The sequence below is a fragment of the Ziziphus jujuba genome, chromosome 8 (assembly GCF_031755915.1).
Source record: "Ziziphus jujuba cultivar Dongzao chromosome 8, ASM3175591v1".
Classification (NCBI taxonomy): Eukaryota; Viridiplantae; Streptophyta; class Magnoliopsida; order Rosales; family Rhamnaceae; genus Ziziphus; species Ziziphus jujuba.
Genome location: NC_083386.1, coordinates 10,693,220 through 10,699,737, shown reverse-complemented (window position 1 = coordinate 10,699,737; position 6,518 = coordinate 10,693,220). Strand labels below are relative to the sequence as shown.

The 6,518-nt window shown below is 33.7% G+C and overlaps 1 long non-coding RNA gene across 3 annotated transcripts; it reads left to right on the top strand.

Annotated features, from left to right (window-relative positions):
* The first annotated feature begins 498 nt into the window (after window positions 1–498).
* LOC112490967 (uncharacterized) lies at window positions 499–5,474 on the top strand. 3 transcript variants are annotated; one of them, XR_009640242.1, is made up of 3 exons: window positions 717–1,750; window positions 3,680–4,859; window positions 4,956–5,474. It is a non-coding gene; the product is annotated as an uncharacterized LOC112490967 (long non-coding RNA). The 3 variants fall into 3 exon arrangements; XR_009640240.1 differs by lacking the exon at window positions 3,680–4,859 and having other exon boundaries at window positions 499–1,750; XR_009640241.1 differs by having other exon boundaries at window positions 499–1,750; window positions 3,680–5,474.
* The last annotated feature ends 1,044 nt before the right edge of the window (window positions 5,475–6,518 follow it).

Below are 6,518 nucleotides of genomic sequence, written 5' to 3'. Positions count from 1 at the left end.
ACAAACAAACTTTAGAGTGAGGAGCAGAGTCTAGGGTACTGAGTTTAGAATATAGCAAAAATGTATGGTAAAAGACATTGTGTATATACAGAGAATTTCCATATGTTTCTGGACACATAGTGATGCTAGGACACTAGCAGCTATACACACTATAATCACTTATTATACCACATTCACAACCTTTTTGTCAAGTACAAGTTGTTTAAGAATGATGTTTTATTGTATATCTTCAATTTATTATTTTTTTCGATCATATTCTCCATCAATCTAGATCATTGGAAATAATATAATAACCATTACAAAATAATTATGCAAAACTAAAAAGATCATATAAATGGGAATAAATATTCGTTCAAAATTCTAAAATAAATAAAATGGAAACAAACATAAACTTCACCGCAGTATTTTCTACTGATAAAAAAATAGAAAGAAGGAGAAATAAGCAAGAAACTTAAGGACAAAAGTGAATGAATCACATGTAACCCTCAACTATAATTATAAAAAATATTGAAATCAGTCGTACAAAAAAGTGTGAACAAATGGAAAAGTAAGCCAATTATGATATAGAATGCGCTAAAAAATATAATTTAGAATGACAAATATAAATGTTCTTGAAGCTAGGAAAATATATAAAAATGTATTTTAAAATCATTCACAAAGAAATCGATTGTAACAAGTTATAAATTCTAAATTCTATATTGCAACAATTTATAACAAGGCTAAAAAGTATCGGGGAATTTGTCCCTATCCCTTTATTTTAAACACCTTAATGAAAAATATCCCCGTCCTATAAAACTTTTTCCATCTACCCATTTTTTTTCATTAATTCCAATTTTATCCTTACTCTGTAAACCACATGCAATTTCTTTCTCTCACTAATCAGTATCTCACCTACCACATTCCGCATCCAGATAGAGCTTTTACAGCTTTAGTAGCGCACCTCTTCTTCTCTGCTGCTTGTCTTCTGGTGATGTTCTTCCCCAACATCCGTCTACAACCCCATCTCTTCCAATCAGCTCCCTCTGGCCGTAATCAACAATATTTACCTTCTAGACTTCATGGATCCGTCTGGGTTTGCTCAGGAAATCTCTTCCAAGGTCAGCAGAGTGGTGGTTTCGGATCATTACAAGACCGCAGTAGATCGCAGTGAGAGTTCTTGTTCAGTTGGTGAGAATGTGGAGAGGGTTATTGACGTCCAGAGGAGTGGAGCTATTGTTGTTTTTGATTATTTCAAGGAAAGAGCTGGTAGTGGTCTAAAAGATTTGAATTTTATTTCGATGAGGGTTTGATCTTTGAATCCATCTTCGTTCAAGCGCGTAATTTGTTTTTATCGGTTTATTGATTTTTTATTTTATTTTATTTTATTTTTTAAAGCTGTAAAGCTACAAAATTCTCTCTTTATTTGGGTGTATAAGGCTTTTGCATTTGCTTTTTTTGAATTTGGAGGATGTAATTAGTCAGGGATTAATTAGTCAATGTATCCTTCTCTCCCTCCAAACATGGGTCATTGTAGCATTTTTATATATGTTCTTGTACTTATTTGCTCCAGCGTATAGAGGTGTTGTGTTAGGTAGAAGTGAATTGATGACTGAATTCTTAGTGTATAGTCATGTCAAGTTTGTACATTTGTTTATGTAAGATTTCTCCTTCTATGCGTAGGCTATGAAAGCTGATTCTGTATTGGAGTTGAGGAGTGAACTTGGACATAAATTAGCCAACAAAAGCTGTAATTTAAAGTTGAGGTGTTGAGGTATGCAGCTATCTACCTACAAATATGATTGTCAATGTATTTGTAGCATATTTTTCTTTTTCTTTTTTAACATTCATTGATTAGATATACATATATATATATATATATATATATATATATATTTTTTTTTTATGTTATTAGTTGACTTCAATTTATCCCTAGAAAATAAGTAGGCTTGGAGTGTACGTTAGTTTCAATCTAGTCTAAAGTTGTTATTTTGCTAGCTGCACTAATAGTTGTTGACATGTTGTGGGCCTGAGGCAACTTAAACACTTAAATGACATAGATGATTACAATAGCTTCACATGTCACTGGAGAGATTTCTTTTCTTGAAGAATTTCTGTTCTTTTCTCCTTTGAATGCATTGATTATTGGCTAGCCACATTTAAGCATTTACATGCCAGTTTTCTTGTAGTTATAATTCCTATGGAAAAGCAATGTTGAGGACCAAAACTGGTAAGTATGGCGTTAATTGCTTAGGATATTCTTTCTAGAGTTATAATGTGGTAGATTGTTCTTTTCTCCAGTAATATATATTCATGCAACAGAGAAATCATACCTTAGTTCTCTCTGTTAAATTGGATAAGCCCCTTTGTGAGAGTAAATAACAGTCAGTCACTGGGCATTGGAAATCACTTCAACTCTACGATGATGTGGTTCAGATAATACACCTAATCTTTTCCTTTCTTAAGGATTTAATGCCAATAGTTCTATAGATTTGTGTTCCTACTTTCTTTTGATTATCTTTGAAGTGTCACAACTTAAAATGCCTCTAGTAACTAAAAATGCCTGTAGTGTCACAACTAAAGGACTATAGGGGGTTGCAATATAATATAAGAATAGCTGCCAACCAAAGAAGTCTTTATGAACAAGCCACTAAAGAAGTGAATTTAATAGCTCTTATGAAAGCTCCAATTTTTAAGTATTATATTATCAGAACGTCCCATGTAGAAGAATTTAAGCATATTCTCACCGCTAAAGGGTATAGAAGAATTCTAGCGTAGTCTCACCTTTAAAGGATACAGAACACGCTTCCATCTTACAAAATAGAGTTTAAAAGAACAGTGGCCGACCTGGTGAAGACAGAGATGGTGATCATTGAGGATTTATTCATGGGTCAACCATGAGGCCGTTGACCAGTTTTGTTTGTTGATGGCTAATGCCACTTGTTTGGTATTGACTTGTAGTTAATTGACTAGAACAAATTGCTGGAGAAGCCTTGCAGTTAGTCTTAGTCATTTCCTGTTCTAAGTGTCTTTTTTTTTTTTTTTTTTGGTTGATACTTAAGTGTCTTGTTTTGTATCTATTTAATTGGCTTCATATGCAGAGTTAGGTCCACTTTCTAATACCTTAAAAGAGCCTAAAACCAGAATGGCCACTAACAACAATGTTAGACCAGAGAGTTGATAGAGAGAGGGATGAAAAAAAGATAATGCAAAGGCTAATTAATTATGGGATGGCTATGCTTTAATAACAATGATGATAGTTTTAAATAATATGTGTGAAAATTAAATGGAAATTTGGCAGAGGAGCACTATGATATGTAATTTGCTTTGTTAATTTATTTCTCTTTATATGGTTTTGAGAATCAACCAACCAAAACGTTGGCGGCCCAGGTGACTCATAGCTCCCCTCTTGTTGATACCAATACTCTTCAAATTCGATATCCTTTTGTAGTGACCCTTTGATAGGGGCTTTATAAGCCTTTGTTGACCACCCTTATCGCAATGACTGGAGTATATTTAATATAGACTTTTGAATATTTTATGAACTTTTTTTAAGTGATTATTTTTGTGAACTTAATGAAATTCTATTTGGAAAAAGTACTTTTTTATTATAAATTTTTATATTATTGCATAATTTTGATTTTAGCAATATATTTTGTTTAAATGTAATGACCTTGATTTATTTGTTACTTATGGTTCTTAGGCTTTTATGAAGTTTTCTTATGAAGTTCTTATGCCATAGTCTGATTTTTGCCACTGGAGCTACAGCTAGGTGGGTGTGTGTGTGTGTGTATGTTTTTTTTTTTTTTTTTTTTTTGTTTTTTCCTTCTCTTTGAAAGAAAAATGTAGAAACAGGCGTGTAAAATGTTTGAGGTCTAGGCCTTTTTATCTGAGCTTGAGATATCCTTTGATTTACTGGGTTAGTGAATGGGAAAGTTTTTTTGTTTAGTCTATTAGTGTGGTCCCTCTCTTTCCCTGCGCTATTATTATTATTATTTCTATAGGCTATGAATAACATTTACTTTTTAAGCGCTAACAGAACAGCACCTGCAATGCAAATACAAAATGAAAATAAAACATAAAGAAAGAAAAAGAAAACCAAAACCAAAAGCCCGATTTCGTCATATACCGACACAAAAGTAGTTAAACCTGAGACAACGCAATTATACTAGTTGAAAAATGATTTATCCTGCATCTTTCATCCAAAGAAATTCCAGTTGGAGTCTACACGTAAAGGACAGGGTTAGAAAACAAGTTTGAAAATAAAATGAAGCATTTGTTAAATGTCTTGCATAAATTGATCTTAATGGTAGTTCTGAAAATAAAATGAAACATTTGTTGAACATTTGTACTTAGACAAATAACAGAAATTAGTAGCAAAACATTGTAAGTTTCAAGGGAAATTCGGATTTATGTAGTACTGGCGTTGTTTTAATTGACAAGTATTCAGAGATGCAGGGGTGCCTCTGCTTTTTCTAGGAATGCAGTATCAAATATAGGAGTTAGGGAACAAACTGTGCAAGCGAACAAAGCAAATATAATATATATATATATATATATATAATGATAACCCACTTTCAAAGGAACACAACTATGCATCCCAAAAGGATGTCTTGGGCTTAAACTGATCAAGGAATTGCACAGTGGCGGTTTAGCCGCCCACAAGGGGAGAGATAAAACCATTTCATTGGTGGAAGAACGCTATTACATTGGCCCCATTTGAAGTGTGATGGTCTCTCAATTTGTCCAGCGCTGTGGGAATGTGCCTATCTGCTAAGGGTCATACCTTCCTCTTCCTATGCCTTCAAGTACTTGGGAAGATATTTCTCTTGATTTCATTTTGGGATTCCCTCATACTCAAATGAAAATTTGATTCAATACTGGTAGTGGTTGATCGTTTTTTTTATAAAATGGCCCACCTTTTTACCTTGCAAGAAGGCCATGGACGCATATCTTAATGTAGCAAACTTGTTTTTCAGAGAGACAGCCCGTTCTTCATGGAGTTCCCAAATCTCACTCTTGGCAACATGCTCCATAGCTTAGCGGGAGATGCAATGAAACAGTTTGAATATCATCCTCCTGATGCTGCTCTTACTTCATCTTCCTCGCTCGTGGTCGAGGTCTCTCACTCACCGTGGGAGGGAATGATATTGGAGAATCAGATCACGGACACAGAAGAAATCTGAAAGCTGTTTATAGAAGCTGACGTGGCGTTCAGCCTGGTAGGATATTAGAAGCTGACGTGTCAAAGTCAGGTTACACCCTGTGTGGCGGTAACTGGTGAGTAAGTCAGGAAGCTGTATACCAATCAAGCTTCGTCTAGGCTAGAGAGAGTCTGTCTTTTCTTTATCTACAATTTTGACATTTGTAATAGCTCGTAAAGCTTTCTTAACTTATCAATAGAATTGCACCAAAGGATTTTCTAGGATTTCTTCCCTAAAATTCTTCTTGGTGATTCTCAAAAATTAATAATAATAATAACAATAATGTCTTATTTTTGTTTGTTCTTCTTTTTTTTTTTTTTTTTTTTTTTTCCTGTTTATCAAGAATATGTTTTCAATTTTAAAGTTCAAATCTTTATCTAAATGAAAAATTTTTCTCTCTCAAATTATAATAAATATATACATATATGCTAGATTTTTTTTCTTCTTTTTTTCTTTATTGTAGGAGTAATACAAGTTTTCAACTGCATATAAAACTGCTTAATTAGATTTTAAAAATATCTACAGTGACTTATTGATATCAAAATTGAAAATTTTCCTACGCGGCTTGATACCTCATCCCAAAAACCTCCCATTTCCGAGCCAGGAAAATTTGATTGTTTGAAGAAAAGTTTTATAACATTTATATTAATGATATAATAATGATTGATGTTTATAAATTTTTTATTAATCCATTTTTTTATAATTTGTGTTTTTTTTTTTTTTTTTTTTTGGTGGGGTAATGGGCATTTAGTATGATATAATGGGTAATGTTCTTATATTGTTGGACTCGATGTTCTAAGTAGCCGGAGACCGGAGGCCATCGGTCATAATTCATGTGAACTGAAGAAACTTTTCTTATTACGATTATTATTGTTTTAGATAACTATGAACAGAAGAAAGATGGTATGCTACGCATGCCAGGACGTGGACGTGCTGGGATGGAGGCATTGGGTTGGGGTGGGCATAGGGGACCGCCAAGGAAAAGAAAGATGGCAGCCTGTCTTAGCAGCAACTCTTCTGGGAAACCATGCTTAATAGTTATTAGAATTCGAATAACATCACATGTCTTATCAGAATCGTAGAGTTGGTAGCCTGTCTTCATCATCTGAACCCTTGACATTCATCTACGGCTCCTTTTTGTTGCTTTTTGGTCAGCATTGTCGGCTCTTTTGTCCTGTTTTATTTATTTTGTTTAATTAGATCAACATCCTCGTCATCTTTGCATTATTTGCTGTATAGTCCCTCTTCCTTCGTCTCTTATTACTTTTATAAAAAGACATTAAAGGAACCTGTCTTATTTGGAGGGTGTTTGGTATCAGGATAGCTTCGGATCGGACA